This window comes from Suncus etruscus, chromosome X (genome assembly GCF_024139225.1).
Source record: "Suncus etruscus isolate mSunEtr1 chromosome X, mSunEtr1.pri.cur, whole genome shotgun sequence".
NCBI classification, from domain to species: Eukaryota; Metazoa; Chordata; class Mammalia; order Eulipotyphla; family Soricidae; genus Suncus; species Suncus etruscus.
In genome coordinates, this window is record NC_064868.1 from 100,767,988 (window position 1) to 100,790,621 (window position 22,634).

Here is a 22,634-nt window from a genome sequence, read left to right on the forward strand (position 1 = left end):
ATTTATAACTGTGAAAACCACCCAGATATAGGTTAGGTTTGAAAACCCACCAGGTTCAGAATGGGATGAATATTCAGGGTCAGCACTCCTATCAGTTGGATAGCAGGACATTAGCTCTCTTTTTCTACTTCTGCAGAAATTGAAGAATAAAGGAGAGTGTTTTGTTTATAAGATCCTAAATTCAATAGCATTCTTCACATTTGCTCCAGGCACGCCTGCCTATCAATAGGCTGGACGGTAGTTTAAGAAACCACTAGCTCAGCATTTCATTGAAGGAAAATCGATTATTTGAAAATATCAGAGCTTTTCAAGTATGTAAATATGGAACCTTGCATGGGTAGAATTAGACTGTCAGCCAGAGGGATTTTATGACACCAGTTCTATAGTAGAAACAACACAAGAAAATTCCTGTGGGGGTAGGGGAGGGACACTCAGAATGTTGTAGAACAATGCCCTTGCAGGCCACTCCTGTGGCCCACAGTCTTGTAGAGGCTAGTGGGAATCATAAACTATTTTTATAAATATGTGCTATAGTCATTAGGTTCATTCTCTCCTAAATCATGATGTTCAACAGTACCATATACAATCCATTATATATAGCCTATTAGATTAATTGGCTCCAAAAGTATTTACTAGTATATCTGCTTTATCTTCCTAGGCACCTATATGCCATTCTTTGGTCCCTGTTCAAATTGGACGTGAGAGAAAAGACTGTGGCTTTGGCATTCCTTCCCTAGACCTAACCATAAAATAAAAATGAAACTAAAATGAAACAGATGCCAATTTCTTCTATGTCCAGTGTATCTTTAAGTAGCCTGGTTTCTATATTCTCATTAAGACCTAAGTAGGTTCATTTGACAGTTAAGAATACTAAGTTGAATCATTGATTTTATCATCACATTATAATTTATGGAGATAACCAATATAAACAAATGTAGATGCTTAATTACACTATATTTATATCAAAGGGGATATGGCATGGTAGCAAAAGAGTGACTTTTCTCATGCCCTGTATATTCTATAAACCATGAATCCCGAAGTAAAATCTTATGGAATGGATGACATAAGGACTGAAAGGGCCTCTATGATGGAAAAAACTTAGGATTTTATTGTATGCTTTTACTTCAGAGTAGTAGAATTAGCTCTCTAGATCAGTTTGATACATCAAAACGTATCTTGACCTACTCTTTATTATGGAGCTGATCGATTTGATCAGAAGTTATTCTCATAACAATTTATACCTATTCTTTTTTTTTTTTTTTTTTTTTTTTTTGGTTTTTGGGTCACACCCGGTAACGCTCAGGGGTTACTCCTGGCTATGTGCTCAGAAGTTGCTCCTGGCTTGGGGGACCATATGGGACACCGGGGGATCGAACCACGGTCCGTCCAAGGCTAGCGCAGGCAAGGCAGGCACCTTACCTTTAGCGCCACCGCCGGGCCCCTATACCTATTCTTAGATCGAAGCGAAAGAAAATAGGAGTATAGCAGGTGAGATGGAAAAGAAATGGCTTTGATAATATCCTTAAATGTGATATAAAAATGAACAAGACTAGTATATGTTTCATCCGCCAGTAAAATATCAAGGTCAAAATTGTTTGGATAATCCCCATTGTACCTACTGTTTTATAAATATGCAAGATTGCGATGGCCTCTGCCTCATAATTGGCAATTTGCTCAATTTCTTGCTATTATTTAGTTGTCTAGAATAATCTAGAGAAAGAAGGGAGCAATCAGTGAAAGCTATCCCAAATGCCTTGTATTATTACTATGCATAAACACAATGAACAATAATACTAATTGTTTCAGACCAGAACCTCATTTGTTTTTCTATAGAGAGCAAAAATATTAATTACCAGAATGTTTTACACACATGTGTACACACACAGAATCTCTCTTTCTCACTCTCTCTTTTCTATAGCCAGCCATATTATATAACGTGCCATTGGTTGTAAGCAAATTAGTTAGCTGAATTTTTCAGTATATCATTTTGTGACAGTTTCTAAGCATCTAAATTATCAATTGATGTCACAAAAAAACAAAGATTTTTTTAATCAAGTTTTAACTGTAGGTCTCTATACATTTAAGAAATAAAATAATGCTGACATATCAAACAGTTCTGCTGCTGCATTTCCAATCCATTTCATATTCTCTATTTTTTCAAGCAACTGCCATTAGGACTGCATTTGAGAATCTTAGGCAGTCAAACTGGGAGTAGGGGGATCTTGAAGATTATTCTGTCCAAAAATCCCTAATTTTTCTAATGAGTCTGATTGTCATTAATTTGAATATCAGTAACAAGTACCAAATCAATCTCACCTCACTCTAAACCATTGCGAGTAATTTTAGTAATAAATATATTTGAATTATAGCTAGTGATTTTTGAACCAGATTTCTTTCATGATTTACCCAAATATAGCCATATGTTCATTGATAATATATATAAAGAAACGTCCCATGCAAAGCATTTGGCATTTGGAGACATACAGCCAACAGCAACAACCAGCAGCAGATTGCTTCCCCCAAGACATAGATTCTCTAGCTAACATCCAGGTAAAGGAAGTATTATTTCAGTGATGACTAGAATTCGGGACCAATCCTAATGCCACTTTCTAGCAGTGTAACCTTGTGTAAATTTTCTATTCTCAAGGAGCTTTTCAGCCTATATATGTCAAATGCTTAGCACTTCCTATCACACATGAAACGGTTCATCATGGCAGCTATTCTCACCATTATCTAGTGCTCAGCACCAGCCTCATTTGGATTCTAATATCTAAGCTTAAGGTGGTTTGAAACACATCTGTGTATGTATGCTGCTATGTCTGGAAGAAGTTTGCCTTCCTAAGGGCTCTATCTACAGGACCACCATGTTTCAAACCTGAATGCTTCTTAGTTTTCTCTAAACTCAGTCGCTGAATGTCTTAAAGGTCCTGACACTTGTGTACATCTCTTGCTTCAAAGCATTTGAATTTATCTTTGTTCAAATTCAAAGATTTACATTTTATCTTGGTTCACCTCCTGTCTTCTTCTAAACATTAAATTTAGTTAGTTTGGTTGGATTTCTTTTACATAGTCTTTGAACGTACACACATACACACATATGTACACACCATTCTCTTCTCTCCTCCTGTCCCTTTAAATGAAACAATTCCCAAGGTCCAGTCATTGATTTGCTTTTTTTATCTTGCTGTGTTCCCTCTTTGGGTAATTTCATCTCCTTACATAGCTTCACCTTTCACCTCTACACTAATGATTCCCAAATTGACCTCTGCAGTCCTTAACTCATTCCGGAGCTCCAGGCTAACTCCAATTTCCAATTGCCTGCTGAGCATCTCCAGGGCAGGATATCCTAGGAGGCTAAAGTGTAGTCTGGTTTTTGTCATCCTGACTCTGGAATGTAGATGGGGGATTCTAGCTTCACGAAATATTAAGGAATTTAAAACCAGGAACAAATGCTGAGCATTTGTATGTACAGAAGTTAAAGGAGACTAAGTTTGGAAAGTCGTTCAAAATGATCATTCCCAGGAAAGCACGGCAAGTGTGAAATTCTCTTCTTATGAACTGGAAGCATAAATTGGTAGTTGAAATCTTCAAAGGTGCAGATTTTCTAGGAAGAGGGAATGGCTTATCTAATGAAACTTGAGTTTAGTGTTCAGGGGCCACAACATTGGTATGTGTCAGAGAAATGTTAATTAAAATACCTTTCTTGCTACACTTTTCTAGTGAACCTTGATTGTGTGTTTTGTTACACAAGCACACATGCCAAAAATAAGGACAATGTATTCCTCCTGAAAGTGGAGGGTGGAAAAATTCTTAAGGATTGCACGAGCATACATGTACGTGGGTCAGATATGCTCCAGATTTTGCATATGAGAAAATAATTTCATCAGAGGGTAATTTTTTTGCCTTCATTCACTTGGCATTTGTCTACTGAACACTTTGTAAGAGCCACAATATCTGTTTAGCAATATGCATAGAGAATATATGCACTGTATTTAAGTGTTAATGCATTTCTCTTTAGTTACATGGAAGTACATTGAGAGTTTAATTCGGTCTAAGAAGTGTCTGCTGCATCTGACAAATTGGTTGATGATTATAACCTTCTTGACAATCTTCACAACCAAAGAGAAGTGTATGGAAAATAATACGGTGCTAAAGGAGCAAAAGAATGTGCATAAATTCTAATTAGAAATTGATTGCTTTAAATTTCGTAAATATTGAATTACTTTGGGAGTTTTTACGTTTCACGTTAACTCACAGTGTTTGGGGCCAGAATAAGAATGATGATGTCTAACCCGACACGTTAATTAAAGCAAAGGGATAGACAAATCTTGGTTAATGTGTCTAGTATCACCAAGAGAATTCTGTGTAAATGAGTGGTTCTTACAGAAACAACAGATGTAGCTTATATAGCTTTAGCATAGTTAATGCTGAAGTAAAAAAGGGATGGAACTTTTGGGGGAAGAATAATACCATTTCCCACCTTCTAAATAGTAAGTATAATTTTTCCCAGTTGAGTTCCCATCCTATGAAATATTCAGATACTATCTTAGCCTACAAATTTTAGTAGCTTTGGAAATCAGATGCCTTTCTTCTGTCATCAGTGATTCCTCTTTTAATGGCCCTTTGCACTCAGAAATCTGCTCTAGCTGACCAGTTCAAAGTCTCCTTCCCAGCATCATCTGCAAATCGTGTGTACAAAAAGATTCTTCTAACTCTTGGATTTATTGCATTTGTAATTCTGAAAACCTACCCAAGGCCCCAGAGTGCCCTCTATGGCTATATTGGTAACATTATCCCCCTTCCATTGTGTCACATTCCTTCTAGATCTTTCTGACACAAAGTTCTTGGTAAGGGATTCACCTATTGGCCAGCATTCCTATTTTCTTGGCCCTAAATGGGTTAAAGAAATCAATAGACTCTCTTTCTTCTTCTTTTTTTTTTTGGTGGTTTCTGGGTCACACCCGGCAGTGCTTGGGGGTTATTACTGGCTCCAGGCTCAGAAATTGCTCCTGGCAGGCACGGGGGACCATATGGGGCGCTGGGATTCGAACCGATGACCTCCTGCATGAAAGGCAAACACCTTACCTCCATCCTATCTCTCCGGCCCCAGTAGACTCTCTTTATGGTTGTACAAATTATAAAACAGTTCTTGAGTTTATAGTCTTGGATATATCTATATATTGGTTTTGGGGTCATACCCGGTGACACTCAGGGATTGCTCCTGGTTATGCTCTCAGAAATTACTCTCTGGGGGACCATATGAGATGCCGGGGATTGAACCCAGATCCATCCTGGGTCAGCCGTGTGCAAGGCAAACACCCGACTGCTGTGCTAACATTCCAGCTCCAGTCTTGGATAGTTTTATGGATTACATCAACCATAACCTAAGTTCTTTTGTTGTTCTCAAACTCACTGTGTATCTATTGAGCTCTTACTATGTTCCAGGTACTATACAAGGCACTAGGGACAAAAAAGACAGAAAAGATCTCTGGTTCTTTGGTGTGCTTTTTAAGTTGTGCGTTTTAAGTTGTGGGTCTCTGTGTGAGCACACACAGGTGCACTCATACACATGTGCTCATGCATGGAGGAAACTGATAGTAAGAAAGTATACAAGTAAACAAGTGAATCCTAGAGAGTAATGAGTGCTATGAAGAAAAGACAACAAAGAAGAGAAGGAATTATGAGCTGTGTTGCTAGTGGGGTAGCAGCGTGACTGTTCTTGCTTTTATTGGCTTTATCTGACTTAATACTTTTGCTGGGGTGGCTCTTTGGTTTCATCTATTTCATACTTTACTGAATTTGGTATCAAGTCAAATTTCACTGCTTTGGAATATATTGCCATTAGGACTTCTATATTGTAGCTAATCCTGATTTATTCTCTACTCCACTTTCCTTATTCCACTTTTTCTCTACTCTTTACTTGGTCTTAATAGCATTAGAATTCAGTATATTCAACTTTTTTCCTGCCATTGAATGTAAATGGACCAACTAAAGCCTTAGAGATATTTCACATGATTACTGAACGTATTTTATTACTCAAGACAAACTCAAGTTGAAAGAAAAATAAGCACATTAAATGTTAGTAATTGTAGCTTTGGGCTTTACCAATTTCTATGGTGGGAAGAGCCTGGGGCAGGAGTGGGAAGACCTGAGAACCAGTTCTTATTTGCCAGGTATATGACCTTTTACATAGCATTTATTTTTTTGAGCTTGTAGCATCATCTACAAATCAGTATTCAAAGAAGACCAACCCTAGGATTTTTTCTAACTCTAAAGCAGTACAATTATTTGTTTTCAGAGTCATACAACATGATTTCTTTCCAATGTTCTTTTTAAATTTGTAAAATGAGTATGAAGGAACATTTTCCATCACACCAGAGCTACTTAGATGAAGCATATGTTTTCCAGCAAAAGACAGCTTTACAATTCTTGTAAATATCACAAGGAAAACATTGCTTCTTGTGTGCGCCACTGCCAGTGAGGACAACAATTCAACACCATGCATGTGGACATCAGAAAGTTTGCTGTCTTTTCATCTTATGCACAGGAAAGCTTCACAAAGAAGGAAAATTAACTACAGCAAAGGAAGACTTTGTAAGTCAGCATCACAATGACATGCCAGAGAGAGAAAGATAGCACAGGGAGTAAGGAGCTTGTCTTACATATCTCTGACTTCTGCTTGATTCCCAGTACTGCATATAATCCCCCAAAACTGCCAGGAGTGAGCACAGAGCCAGGAGTAAACCCTATCTACTGATACGAACCCCCCCCCCAAAAGTGAAAACAAAAAGACATGGTATGGATGTTTTTCACTAGTGAGTTATGTAAAATCAAAGGCATGTACACTCTTTGGAGGTCAATCAGGAATTTTTCCAGCAGGAATCATGTTGTGTTTCTCAGCACCTTGCTGAAACTCAGATGAGAAATGAAGAAGGGGTTGGGAATGTAGCGCAGTGGTAGAGAGCTTACCTTGCTTGTCAGGCTTGATTCCTCACATTTCAAAAAGGAAAATAAAATAGAATACCCCACCTGGGGGCCTGGAGAAAATAGCACAGTGGCGTTTGCCTTGCAAGCAGCTGATCCAGAACCAAAGGTGGTTGGTTCGAATCCCGGTGTCCCATATGGTCCCCCGTGCCTGCTAGGAGCTATTTCTGAGCAGACAGCCAGGAGTAACCCCTGAGCACTGCCGGGTGTGACCCCCCCCCAAAAAAAAGAATACCCCACCTATTCCTCCTCAATCTGCTGCACTGGGCTTGGTGAGAGAAGACAGGGGATCAGGAAGGATGAATTTAGAACTCAAAGAAAAGGACCAACATTTGAAGTACTCCAGAAAGTGTTTCTACATGGCCTCTATTGTACTTCTTGTTCAAATACTTGCCATATCCTCCCGACCACCACCTATTTGCCATCTTCTAAACTCAACAATCCGTTCTAAGATTGTTGGATCTAAGAGATTGGCCATCTTTTTAAAATCCATAGAAAATCTGGGTATGATGTTGTGGTAAAGGAATTCACAGAAAAGTGTTCAAGAGGATTTGGAAACACATGCACAAATCAAACATCTCTGATGATAACAATCTACCTACTGATTTAGAATACAACATTGTGAGGAAAACTTTATAGAAAGAGATTTGGAAAACAACACAGATTGGGGGCTGGAGAGATAGCATGGAGGTAAGGCATTTGCCTTTCATGCAGAAGGTCATCAGTTCGAATCCCGGTGTCCCATATGGTCCCCCGTGCCTGCCAGGAGCAATTTCTGAGCATGGAGCCAGGAATAACCCCTGAGCACTGCCGGGTGTGACCCAAAAACCTCTCTCTCTCTCTCACACACACACACACACACAAACAACAACAACACAGGTTGACTTAGACTGAAAATGATTGACAAGGGAGGAGAAACAGACCACCAAAAATGATTTATTGAAGTATACATAGCTAGTTTAGTATGTAACCCAGAAGAAAGCTCATGATTTGCAAATAATTTTCTCACAATGATGGGACAAGTTATTTTGGAAAACAGAACGTACATTTTGTTTGGGGCCAGTGGACAGGGTCATATAGTGGAGGGAGGAGCTAGGTTGGAAAGAGATCTTTGTACTCCAGAGTCTATTGAAAGAAATGAGGAGTTCATGGCTCAAGGCTGCAGAGCCACCAATCTCTTCAATGCTCATTTTTAATTGTACCTGGAGCCTCTTTACCAACAAAGGATGGTAATACCTTCGATTTGATTTGATTCCAGGTTCTCAATACTCTATTTTTTCCTGCTGCATTTGGGGCCTCTCCCTTATCTTTCTATTTCTCTATTTTAGATGGGATTTTGTCTGTAATATTTTCTGATGGTGTGGTTGCACTGTCTTTCCCAGGGCATTCGCAGTATAACTATATATCACAGGAGAGCTTATGTGCACATAAAATGGAGAGCACTATTTCACAAGTTAGAAATTACTAGATTATTTCTGTTTGCCTTCCAAGAGTTGAAATATTTCCTACTTGGCAAATGGCCCTTCTTCGAAATCCTAAAATTGCGCCAAGGGGAAAAAAATGACTGTTGCTATGGCACCACGGGGCTTCGTGCCCCTTGACTTCCATTGGCTTACTGTCCAATTTGCTCCATTGATTTTTCCAGACAACTCAGCATCGCCTCGTCAGCCAGACAGTAGAATTATTGGGATGGAGGAGGGCATAGTTCATCAAGGCCTTAGGTGGCTTGAAAAACTTCGCAACTTTCCTAATTTGGACCATGGGTATGCTAGAAAGCACGTGCAAATCACATTTGGCAGGGCATCATTCTTCCTCCTCGTGGCTTCTACAATTACTGACTTGATTTCAACTTGCCACAGGGCACATTTTACCTTCTCTTTGGCGGGAGCTCCTGTCCATTTGTCACACATTGTAGAAGAAAGCTGTTCTTGTATAGCCATCGCCGCTTGGCATCACCTGACACAAGAATAGATGTGCAGATTGTTTCTATATGAACATGTAAATGCATGTGACACTTGATGATTTCATGCCATATTGTTTTCCCCCCTTTTTCCTATCAAGTGATGTGACAATGGCAAAGATAATGCATGAGGCCAAAATAAAGTGTTTCTTAAGCCCAGAATAGTCTCTTTATATGAAAGGGGAATAACAGGGAAGAAATGAACATTCTAAGATGCTTTAGGCAGGAGTTTTTTTCTGATTCGTGGACACCTTTTAGACAATCATCTACCTTTTAAACCTACACAGGAGAAAGTGATCACTGGGCTATCAATTTGCTCACATAATCTTTCTTGAAAAAATTATGAGAATGGGGCCCGAGCGATAGCATAGCCGCTTTGCATGCGACCAATCCAGGACGGACCTTGTTTCGATTCCTGGCATCCCATATGGTCCTCTGAGCCAGGAGTGAGTTTTGAGCGCATAGCCAGGAGTAACCCGGAGTGTTATAGAGTGTGACCCAAAAAGCATAAAAAAGAAGAAGAATTATGAGAATGATGAATTCTGACTGTGTAAGTAACAAAGAAGGGTCTCTGAAATTCATAAAGGATGTATTTGATGAAACCTCAAAAAACAAATTAAAAATTATGTGGCCATTTCTGAGCTGGGAGGAGAGGAGTGTTTTGATCAAGTCTCTGAAAACCACACAATGTCATATCACTGATTTAATAATCAGTGATTACAGAATATCACATTAAGCCATCCAGGAAAATTCTGTAAGCCTCATTTGTTCCTTTCTGAATGAGCACCTTCAGTATCTCTTTTACGGTGCTTAGTACAATCTTGCCAAATAAAATAATACTTTTGAGGTTGATTTTAAATTCATTCCTCACGAGCCATGGTTGAATATCAGAACCCTACCATTGCATTTCTAATCGGATATTAAGTAGAAGCAGGATAATGAGGATGATCTTTTTTCCTACACCCATCTGGAACCTAAATTCTCATATTTCTCTGTCATATAAGGTAGTTAACATCTTCAAGTGAATTATTTTTGTTACGAGCTATACCCAGAAGTGCTCATGACTTACTACTCCAATGTCCAGGGAATATGTAGTGCTGTGGAACATATCCCGGTTAGGGAATACAGAGCTTCCCCACTGTACTCTCCAGCCCTAGTTCCAGATATGTTGGTACTATGTTGAGACTGAAGAAAACAGGTGATAGATTTCAGTGGATTTGAGGGAAAAATAAATGGCACCTTCATCTTGATGATTATTCAGTATTTTAATGATGATTGATCTATTACTTAGCTCCATTATTGTGGAGATATTTATTGAACACCTGCTATAACCCTGTTCCAACTTCCAGAGATCTGACAATTGAATAGGACAGGAAAAAATTATGTTATCAGGGAGCTTTCATTCTGTGATGATTACAGACCATTCAAAGTCAGCAAGCTAATAAATGTTTGCAGATCATAAATGTTCAAAAGAAAGAAAAATATAGTAGATAAGGAAGTTATAGAGTTTCTCCATGAACACATGAAATTTCCTGTGAAGGCAAACATTTTCCTTTGTTGTGTGCATATGATTTTTAGAAACATCAGAAATTTATATGGAGCATTTGGGGAACAGCTCAAATGCCTTGCATTTGATCCTTGCCAGCACTGTATCTGGCCCTCATGACCCCAAGCACCATTGCCCCCAAAGCACTACAAACACTACTAGCCATATAAACCAAGCATTATCAGATGTGGTCCCTATTTTTTAATGATATGGACAGAATGTATGGAAATGGGCAATGTTGGTGGGGTTGTGGTGAGAAAGGAACCCTTATCTATTTTAATAGCAATATCTCCTCATTCAGCCTCTACAGAAAGCAATATGGAACTATTTCCAAAAATTGGAATAGAAATTCCATATTATCCAATGATGCTACATTTTCCCATCCATCTGCAAAACACATACAGATTAATTTGAAAGTATATATGTACATTTGTGTTCATCATAGTGCTTCGTACAATATCCAAGATCTGAAAACAATCAAATGTCCAACTATGGATGGATGGATCAAGACATTGCATATATAAGTAGTGGAATACTATGTAGCTCTAAGAAAGAACAAGATTATTAAATTTTTTACAAAATGGATGAAACTAGAGGTTCCATAGTTCCAAGAAATGGTAATTGTCCCCAGGAAAGAGACCCTAATCTAGATGATATTGTATTTTATCATTAGTAGATCTGAAGAGGATATCTTGCTCGGTGAAGTCAGTCCAAAGGAAATGGATACATAAGGAATAATCTCTCTTATATGTGGGACATAAAGATACACAGAAGCCAGCAACACATGTCCAATGGCAACATAATGGGAGAACTGATTCATACCATTGAGTTAGAGGGGAGGTACAAGAGAGGGTTGTTGGGGTCCTTGAGTAGGGAGAGATTGGTACACTGGTGGTGAGTATGGTATTGCATTTGTGTACATTGGAAACCATCAATACATGATTCATTGTACATCAGAGAAAATCCATTAGTGATAAGGAGGCAGGTCTTATAAAACATAGTCAAAGATCAAATTGATCAATAATGTTTTGGCCCCAATTGAGTATTATATGGAATTAATGTGGTTTTTGCATGAAAATAAAAGTACACACTAACCTAAGTATGATAAGCACCTCCATGTTTTTCTTTTTTCTTTTTTTTTTGTTTGCGTGGGAGTCACACCTAGCTATGCTCAAAGGACCATATGTGGTTTTAGGGATTGAGCCCAGATCATGCAAGGCAAGCACTTTATATACCATACCGGTTTCTAGCCTTTAGCAATCCTATGTTTTACTATTTTTTTCAGGCCACACCCATTAGATGCTCAGGGGTTACTTCTGGCTAAATGCTCAGAAATTGCCCCAGCTTGGCAAGACCAAATGGGACGCTGGGGGATTGAACCGTGGTCCTTCCTTGGTTAGCGCTTGCAAGGCAGACACCTTACCTCTAGCGCCACCTCACCGGCCCCGCAATCCTATGTTTTAAATGAAGTGAAAGGGCTCAGTGATTGGATATTGACCTCCATAAGCATTTATGTGTTTGAAACTGTTAACAGCACTGTCTCTATTGCCCTGCCTTACTCTAATTCTGTTCAATCCTCATCATCATTGGAAAATATACTTTATAATGTTGGTAAAAAATACTTATCATAGGGGCTGGAGCAGTGGCGCTAGAGGTAAGGTCTTGCAAGAGCTAGCCTAGGATGAAATGTGGTTGGATCCCCAGGTGTCCCATAGTTCCCCCAAGCCAGGAGCGATTTCTAAATGCATAACCAGGAGTAACCCCTGAGCATCAATGGGTGTGGCCCAAAAACAAAAACAAAAAATTATCATAGGACTGTATGTGGGTTATAAAATAAACGTGTAGAGTTTTTTCTCTCCCAAATTATGCAATATCAGTTGTCACATACAATTTGATGACAGCTTATACTTTTCCCCATTCATTTAATTAGTACATATAACGTGGGATTTCTTCTTTTTCTTGGTTTTTTGGCCATATCCGGTGATGCTCAGGGGTTATGTGCTCAGAAATCGCTCCTGGCTTGGTGGACCATATGGGAAGCTGGGAGATGGAACCGTGGTCTATCCTTAGGCTAGTGCAGACAAGGCAGATGCCTTACTGCTGAGCCACCGCTTTAGCCCCAAAAGTGAGATTTCTTTTCTTTCTTTCTTTTTTTTGGTAAAAGTGAGATTTCTTTCAGGCAATTTTGTATTAATACTTCTGAATAATGCTAAGATACCATTTGGTGAGATACGATCAAGTTGAGTCTAGGAACATGAACAATCTTGTTAAGATAGAGATTAGCTGACAAAGCTAAGCCAAGATAAAATAACTGAAAACTGAAAGTATCTAATTTCTGAACTAATTGAAGCAGCTTTGACTACCTTCCTAAAGTGCTTCCATAGTTCCAGGAAATGGTGATTGTGTCCCCAGAAAAGAGACACTAATCTAGATGATGTTGTATTTTATCGTAAGTAGATCTAAAGCATTTACATTTCTCTCTTCTTGACATTGTTTTCTACATACTTAAGGCAATGTCTATTTGCACAAATGCAGATATACAACCTGGGATCTGGTTATATTTCTAGAAGTGTCTCTGAACATGTCAGAGACAATGCTGGTTAGAAATTAAGATGAACCTCAACAGAGAAGAAAATGTCAATTTCTTCTTTAATATACTCCTGTCTGCTATCAGGAACAAAGTTGCTCTTTGGAATGTTTCAGGGTATGTTGGAAAAATCAATGATTAAGTATTTAATTCTAATATTAAATTTGGGGGCCGGAGAGATAGCACAGTTGTAGGGCCATTTGCCTTGTAAGCAGCCACCCAGGATGGATGGTGGTTCGAATCCCAGCATCCCATATGGTCCTCCATGCCTGTCAGGAGCAATTTCTGAGTGCAGAGCCAAGAGTAACCCCTGAGCACCGCTGGGTGTGACCCAAAAAGAAACCATCATTAAAGTGGTTGCTGGTGATTTAAAAAATAAAAAATGATTTTGGAAAATGGGAGGAAGCCAAGATTTCCATTTACTTGTCTGTTTGTTGTTCTTTTAGTTCCCAGTTTTAAGAGAAGCATTTATTGGTTCAATGAGTGTTTCTTTTAGCATCTGCTCTGTGAGAGTCTGCCAGATACCGGTGGTACAGAGGCAATCAGATATTTTGCCTTTATGATACTCATAGCTGAGTAAGGGAAACAAAAATTAAAAGTGTGGAGGAATATGGTGCAAAGTCACACAGAGGGATACAGCTGATGCCTTAAAGAAAAGATGTTACTAGGTTTGGAGTGATAACACAGTGAATACCTTGCACATGGCTAGCCCAGCATCCCATAAGGTCCCTTGAACCTTCCAGGAATGATTTTTGAGCTCAGAGCTCACAATAATCCCGGGAGCTACTGGATGTAGCCCCCAAACCAAGAAAAATAGATACTAGAGTGAGGTTGTTGGGGGCCATTGAGCAGGGTTGGTTGATGTTTGTACTGCAAATAAATCTCTTCCTAGCCAAGTTATAATTCTCATGCATATACATTAACTCTACTATTTATAAAGTCAAGTAGGGTTTGAAGAGACAGTACAAGAAATACATAGTTTGCCTTGCGTGCAGTCTCCTGTTTCATCAAGAGAACTACATAGGATCCCCAGAGCACTGCCACAGATCCAGAAGTAGTAACCAGTGAGCATCACCAGGTGTGGCCTAAACTACCCCTTCCCCCCACACCAAGTGAGGAAGAATAAGGCTAATATCTTCAACATAAGTAGGTTTTATAGGGAATGTAAGAGCCAGCCCAGGTTTTCTCTTCCTTTTTTTCTGTTTGTTTTTTCTTTTTCATTTTTTGGCCACACGCAGAGCACCAGCTCAGGATTGCAATTGGCTCTGCGCTCAGAAATAGCCCATATCAGGCTTTGGGGACCATATGGGATGCCCAGGTTTATCCTGAGTTGGCCGCATGCAAGGCATGTGCTATCGCTCTGGCCCTGTTTTTTTTTTCTTTTTCTTTTCAACACCAACACTCCATTTCTTGTAGCAACTGTAGCTTTACCAAAACTAAGGGCTCCTTGCCTGTTTGCAAAAACCACGAAATAGTCACTGGGTTAAGGATTAAAATATCCCTGTCTTCTAGAAGCTCATAATCTAAAACAGAAAACACACTGCATCAGCCTGAAATGCTCATTTCCCTCCTTGTGCACATTCAAAGAAAACAAGAAAACATCAGGGCACATTCTACAGGGTTGGTGAGACCTCACTTTTTCCACTCTTTCTTTTGTGATTTTTTTTCAAGTTGAAATTAGTTTTGTGTAGATACACAGTAGATTTCAGTTTTGATTTTAAAGGGGGATTGGGGAAGCAAGAAATATGCTTCTTGGACTGCAGGCAAGTTGCATGGGAAAATATGGATTAAATTAATAGTGGATTCTTGATTTGTCATAGGGAAGTATGTGCAGTATTTCAAATATGTTAAGGTCAGCATCAACGTAGGGGTCGAAAAGCTATCATAAAAATTAATTCAAGAAACTATCTCTGAGCTGTTCTCTAGCTGTAATAATTCTACAGGTGAAAGCAACATCTGTGGAATAATAAAGGAGTGTAGTTTAACCATTTTAACACAAGGAGATATCACCAGGCCTGACCACAGCTTGGAGCTGAGGCCAGCCCGTAAAATGATGGGGGCTGATGAAATATTTATCTTAAAGGAATATGATCATTTGTGAGAAACTGGGGGAAAAATAGGACACATGCCAAAGCAAGTTTCATTTCCTTAGCATGTGTGTCTGTGTGAGAGAGAAAGGAATAGAAAAGCAGAGAACTGGGGCCAGAGAGATAGCATGGAGGTAAGGCGTTTGTCCTTTATGCAGGAGGTCATTGGTTCAAATCCCGGTGCCCCATATGGTCCCCCATGCCTGCCAGGAGCAATTTCTGAGCCTGGAGCCAGGAATAACCGCTGAGCACTGCCGGGTGTGACCCAAAAACCACACACACACACACACACACACAAAAGAAAGAAAAGCAGAGAACTGTCAAGAAAGACAAAGTAGCAAAAGGTTGAGCCAGAGATGAAAAGAGAACAAGAATGGAAAAGCAGCCAGCTTTGGTTCCAAGTTTGACCTTCTGTAACGGTACTGTGAGACCTTGATGAAGTCACATCTCTGGGCTTCAGTTTTTCCATCTATCATATAGTGGAATGTGCTCTTTAAGACAACACTACACATCTTATCAGCACCTTAGTTCTGCTGTGAGGTCAATGAAGAGGTAGGCAAGTGGAGAGGAAGGCAGATGCATGCCAGCAGAGATGCAGACAAGCAGACTGATTGCATATATGTAAAATGCTTGTTGAACAAACCAGAAGAGAAAATACAGTTCCCATGGCTCAGTAACAATTGCAAATTGCAAAGAACATCGCAAGATCCACAAAACCATCTCATTTTGAAATTGCCACAGTGAGCTGAGGAATTGGCAGCTTTCCTTGGCCTGGCACTGGCCCAAGTCTCTGGGGGAATCCACTGAGTCATTTTTTTGCGGCTTGGCCATCTCTCTTTCCTCCAAAGGCTCAGAAGTGTAATTATCTGAGAATCTGTAAATGACCTCTGATATGCCCAAGTGCTAGTAGAACTTAGATGTCAGCGTTTGTACTGATGACCGTTACCTCAGCTCCCCTGACAGCAACATGTCTCAGAAGGAAGTAGAAAGAGTGGTGGCTCAACAGGATGAGGAAATTTACGTAACTAACACCAAGTTTTTCTTCTCAAATTTCTGGATATCTGTGTTTCTCGAGATCTGTTTGGAATTTTGAGCACACCGTGTGTCCCCCAGGTTTTCAGATGTTGCCATTTTTTTCAACTCTTATGAATCTTGTTCTTAACATAGGGGAACAGATGAGAATAATTAATACTTCTCAAGCTCATGACTAGCAAGTGATTGTGCTATGGAGTTAACAATGAACCCAGTAGATAAACTGAGTGCAGCAAAAAGATGATGCATTAGACAGTTTTTAGTACCTAGTTTATATAACACTCATGAGTTTCTGGGAAAAAAATCCAGAATGTTGATTTTCTTGCTTTGTTTGCAATTTACTATTGCCCATTAAAATGATACCCCAAGTGGCCCAGTGACAGTTTGTACAGTTGGTAAGACACTTGCTTTGTATATTTTGGGGCTTCCATTAGATCCTTGGCATTGCATTTTATCCCCTGAGCATCACCAGGAGTGACCGTTGTGCGAAATCAAGATTAACCCTGGAGCAGCACTGGGTGAGAGCCAAAACAGTTCCCAACTTAATAAAATAAAAATAACTGAGGTTTAGCTTAAGGATGTCTGTCTTGTGTCCTGAGTGATATAACAGCGGCAGGGCATTTGCCTTGCACATGGCCAATCTGGGATGGACCCAGTTTCTATACCCGGCATCCCGTATGGTCCCCTGAGCCTACCTAGAGAGCAATTTCTGAGCGCAGAGCCAGGCATAACCCCTGAGCGCCGCTGAGTATACCCCCGCTCCAAAAAAGGGATATCTGTCTGATAGTTCCAAACAGAATGTTAGAGAAGCCATGTTGAATTCATCTAGATGTTCACATCCTAGTGCTAGTGCATATTAGAAGAAAAGCAACTGCTTCACCAATGTGTTTCGTTATTTTTAGTTTTTTTTATTTAAAATTTTTAATTAAATGTATTTATATATTCACCATGAGATGCAAAGTTACAGTCTTGTTCATGATTGGGTTTCAGTCATACAATGTTCCAGAACCTATCTTTTCACCAGTATCTACTTCCTTCCACCAATGTACTCAGTTTCCCATCTGCCCCCACTGTGTCTCTATGATAGACACTTCTCCTTTTTCTCTAGAAATTGTGGTTTACAATACTATCATAGAGAGTATCATGAATATTATTATACTTACTATCAGCACCCATTTCTTGTCCAGTATAATCATTTCCTCCTAACATTAACATAGTGATCCCTTTTCTGACCTGACTAGCCTTCCCTCACTATTGTGGAGAGCCTTCTACTTGGACCAATCCTCCTGGCCTTTGTTCCTGATGTCTTTGGGTATTATTCTCCTACAATGTTTAGTTATATCATGTAAATGAGTGTGATCATTCTGTCTGTCCCTGTCTTCTGACTCATTTCGCTCAGCATGATACTCTATGTGCATTTATATACAAGTATGCTTCATGACTTCATTTTATCTAACAGCTGCATAGTATTCCATTGTGTAGATATACCATAGCTTCTTTGTACGTTCCTCTGCTCTTGGGTTGTGTTCAGATTTTGGTCATTGTAAATAGTGTTGCAATGAACACAGGAATGCAAATGCCTTTTCTGCATTGTGTTTTGGGGCCATTAGAGTATATTCAAAGGAATGGATTTGCTGGGTCATATGGAAGCTCAATTTCTAGTATTTTGAGGAATATCCTTACTATTTTCCCAAAAGGCTGCAACAGTTGACATTCCCACCAGCAGAGAATGAGTTTCCCTTTCCTCCCTGCATCCATGCCAGCATGGTTGTTTTTGTTCTTTCGATGAGTTCTAGTCTCTTTGATGTGAGGTGGTATCTCATTGTTGTTTTGATTTGTTTTTCTCTGATGATTAGTGATATAAATATTTTTTCTGTGTATTTGAGCTACTTGGATTTTTCCCTGAGGAACTTTCTGTTTGTTAATCTCTTCTTCTCATTTCTTGATGGAGTTGGATTTTGTTTTTGTAAATTTTGACATTGCTTTATATATCTTGGATATTAACTCTCTAGTGGATGAGTGGTCGCAGTCTCTGAGTTGTCTTTGTATTCTGGTCTTCTCCTTTGAAGTGCAGAACTTCTTAATTTAAAGTAATCCTATTTGTTTATGTTTGCTTCTATCAATGAATTTCTATAGTGAGGGATGGCCCATCAGGATGACAGCCTCTGGATTGATCACCTTCACTACCCTAATAGTTTCTTAAGTAACTTGTGCCATCACTAGATACTTTCCTTTTTCAGTCCTGCTGAACCCTGAGAATGAAGGCCAGCATAAGCATGCTCTGAGGAGATCAGGTTAGCTGCAGTCGAGCTGATTCTATCAAGTGGTTGATATCTGATAAGAGAAGTGGAGTCTACTTGGAGAGGATGTTGAATAAGCTCAAAGCAGACTTGATTTTCATGGGCATCCACTACCTGACCTCTCTTGAACATCAGAACTTATATCACCAGCCTCCCACTCTACATATCCACTGGGAGGCTTTTTCTCTATGTTAAATTTCACTTGCTCCCCAAACTTGATTTTCTTCCAAGTTTTTTCACTCTTAGTATATGACAAGTCTGTCTTTTTGTTTGTTCAGGCCAAAATCTTCCAATGATCTTTCAAAACTAATTTTTCCCCAAACTACACCTAATCTATGAGCAAATTCCATTTAATCTGGCTTCATGATCTATCTGGAATCTGACCCTGTTCACTACCACCTGCTCTCCCATCCTTAGGAGTGATTCCAGTAGCATCTTCAGTGTGGCCCCCAAAATTGCCAAGAAGTTGATATTTTAGGAAATGATCACCTTAAAGAGAAGTTGTAGTCATATGGCAGAAAAGATGGGTTGTTTGCTCTTTCTCTGTTCCTCACCAGATGGTACACTGCTTGGGTTCTGTGCTATTGCCTCATTCATTCCTGTGTCTCCAGCATCTGGCCACAGTGCATAACATTCAGCAAGTTTGAAATCAGTGAGTAGAATGAGGTTGCCAAGTGTTTATTTTAAACAATGGGTTACATGAAAACACATTAAATTGATGAATGTTGTGGCTGCCTCCTTTTTTTGACAGGGGACATGGTTGTAAAATGAAACCTACACATTCATTGCAACCCATTCCTGAGTACTGATGCATGTCTCTGTGTTAAGCAAGTGATTGAAATGTTTTTGACATACACATGATTTGGAGGTGAAGGCTGAGATTATTTTAGTTCAATTGGGACGATAAAGTTCAAATTCAGCTTGTGCATTAACTTCACTTTCCTCTTAAAATGCCCCTTTTTATTTAAAAAACTTTTTTTTCATTATTTTTGGGGGTTTGTATTGGGTCATACCCAACAATGCTCAGGCATATCCCCTAAAAGTACTTAGAGGACCACATATATAGTATAAGCAAACAAACTGTGTTTGACCACTTGCAAAATTAGTGCTATAACATATCTTCTATTTCTTAGGCCCCGTCAGAGATAGTACATAGTTTATTGTAAAACAAGTAGGTTTGTGATTAAGCAAAATCTTAAATGATGGCAAAGGTATTCATTTAATTAACAATTAGCTGGTTGAAAATGACAACTTGCAATGGATTTCTCAATATTTTAATTATTTGAAATCTTTATCTTTGCCTCCTTAATGATGGTGTTGCTGGCATTCAAAATATACAAATAGCTTTTCATCTCTCATTGCAATCTCTTTTAGGTTCTGCCCTCTGAGATCTTTCCCTAAACACCAGATAGAGAATGTTGGCCTTCCACGAAATCCTTTATTTCTAGATTCTCTTGGCACCAGCAGCAAATGTTGTTTCATCCTTTATTGTCTGAGAATTGTATGAAGGTCAGATCTACATATGTGATTACAGTATCCTTTAACCAATGGCTGAGTAGTCTTAGTAGCCCATTGCTCCCATTTCTAGAATTACCTTTAAGCCATCTTTTCCTGCAAAGAGCCTTCAATCCCTCTCGCTACTGAAAGTAGTTTTTCTTGTCACCTATATCTGAAAACATTTGCTAGCATCTATCCTGCTTCCCGTAGTGTCTCTCTTACTTCTTACACAAGACATTTAGCTAAATGACAGGAAGTATCAGGAGTGTAGTCAAGAATGGGTGGAGTTACTGACAGAGGTCTTCAAACTACGGCCCGCGGGCCACATATTGTATTTATTCCCATTTTGTTTCTTCACTTCTAAATAAGATATATGGAGTGTGCATAGAAATTTGTTCATAATTTTTGTTTTTACTATAATCTGGCCCTCCAATAAGTCTGAAAGACAGTGAACTGGCCCCCTATTTAAATAGTTTGAGGACCCCTGAGTCCTTGGAGGTCATTTTAGATCCTATAATGAGGAATTTTTTCTGTGATCCCATTTGCTGTAAATATAATGCATACTAAACAGTTATGTGCTATCCAGACTCATTCAGTGAGCATTTCAATCTTCTGCCTGGTTATAAAGAAGACGTATAGATTAAATGTGGTCCACATAATCTCAAACAGCCTATTTCCATAAAATGTGGAAAAAAGATACTTTGTAGACCAATTGTAGATGTCAACATACTAAAATGTGGAGGCAAGAGGAAAGGATTGATGTTGTCTGGGCTAAAGAGAAGAAACAACAGCCAAAATAGACAATGATATAGATTTTCAAAGAGAAGCAGTGTGCTTAGAGGAGGGGTGGAAAGGGACATTTTAGGTAGCTGGAAAAGCTCTGTAAAGACCCATATTTGAGGACAAGCACAGAAGATATAGAAAGGATGAGGAAATATGACTTAAAGGATCTTTAAACCTTAGTTTTTCATGAAGGGACTTGAAATTCAATGCTCAGAGAGATACAGAATTTGATAACCAACCATGGTGATCAAGCCGGGAAAGGTTAACATGGATGCTTTATGCTAAGACTCTCCTGGTCAAAGAGTGATGAGTAGCAGTGAGTTGGTTGATGCAATGATATTACTGTATCCTCCTTTCCACATTTTAGAAAAAGGCCTCTTGTTCTGAGTAGAAGAAATGAAATCTCTTGACTATTATTATGACTATATAATGAGATCTCTTTGTTCTAAGACAGGAGTACTCAGTAGGAAACTGTTTATAATCATGGCTAAAATTTCTTCATTATTGGAACCTCCTATTGATCTGTGATTGACAATTATTTAAAAAATCAAGTAGGGGGGGCCGGGCGGTGGCGCTGGAGGTAAGGTGCCTGCCTTGCCTGCGCTAGCCTAGGACGGACCGCGGTTCGATCCCCCGGCACCCCATATGGTCCCCCAAGAATCCAGGAGCAACTTCTGAGTGCATAGCCAGGAGTAACCCCTGAGCGTCACAGGGTGTGGCCCAAAAACCAAAAAAAAAAAAAAATCAAGTAGGACTAGAGAGATAGCACAGCGTAAGGCGTTTGCCTTAGACGCAGAAGGACGGTGGTTCGAATCCCGGCATCCCATATGGTCCCCCGAGCCTGCCAGGAGCGATTTCTGATCATAGAGCCAGGAGGAACCACTGAGCGCTGCTGGATGTGACCCAAAACCAAAAAAAAAAAATCAAGTAATCGCTGGAGAGATAGCATGGAGGTAAGGTGTTTGCCTTGTGTGCAGAAGGATGATGGTTTGAATCCCGGCATCCCATATTGTCCCCCAAGCCTGCTGGGGGGCGATTTCTGAGCGTAGAGCCAGGAGTGGCCCCTGAGTGCTGCCGAATGTGACCCAAAAACTAAAATAAAAATAAAAATAAAAATAAATCAAGTAATCAACCATTGAAATTATAACCATAAATTGTTCTATAAAACTCTCTTCTCTTGCCTCCTCCAGGTAATGAACAAATCTGAAAACATGTGATTATGCTGTTTCTCCCCTGGTGGTTTTAGCTAGTGCTCTTGAACTGTGCACAATCAGGGTATTATTTATAAGCCTCAATGCCCCCTTCCCTTACATTACATCACTCATATTGTATCTTGTCAGGTTAAGAGAAGACACCCACAGAGTGGGGAACTGTAAATAATAGGCCACTCAATAAAATTCATTTCCCTAGTGAATAAAATTATATATTAAAAATAAGAAAACTATAAAAGGTCAACAAAACTAGGAGTTGGTTCTTTGAAAGAGTAAACAAAATGGACAAACCCATATCTAGACTCACAAGGAAAAGGGAACAAAATCAAATAAACATCAGAGATGACAAGGGTGAAATTACAGCTGACACTTCTCAAAAAAAGTTCTGAAAGGTTACTATGTATAACTTTATGCCACCGAGCTTGAGATCTTAAAAGAAATGGACAAATTCTTAGACTTACATTAACTCCCAATATGGAAACAAGAGGAACCACAAAATTCAAATAGACAAATTTTGAGTAAAGAAATTGAACAGTAATTGAGAATATCCCTGGTAACAAAAGCCCATGTCCAGATAGATGGATTTACTAGTGAGTTCTACCAAAATATCAAAGATTTAATACTCATGCTCAAGTTCTTTCAAAAAA

At 39.2% G+C, this 22,634-nt stretch overlaps 1 protein-coding gene across 2 annotated transcripts in view; it reads left to right on the plus strand.

Moving 5' to 3' along the window:
- The window catches only part of HS6ST2 (heparan sulfate 6-O-sulfotransferase 2), a 355,745-nt gene that overhangs the window by 254,942 nt on the left and 78,169 nt on the right, over positions 1 to 22,634 (plus strand). The window lies entirely within an intron of this gene.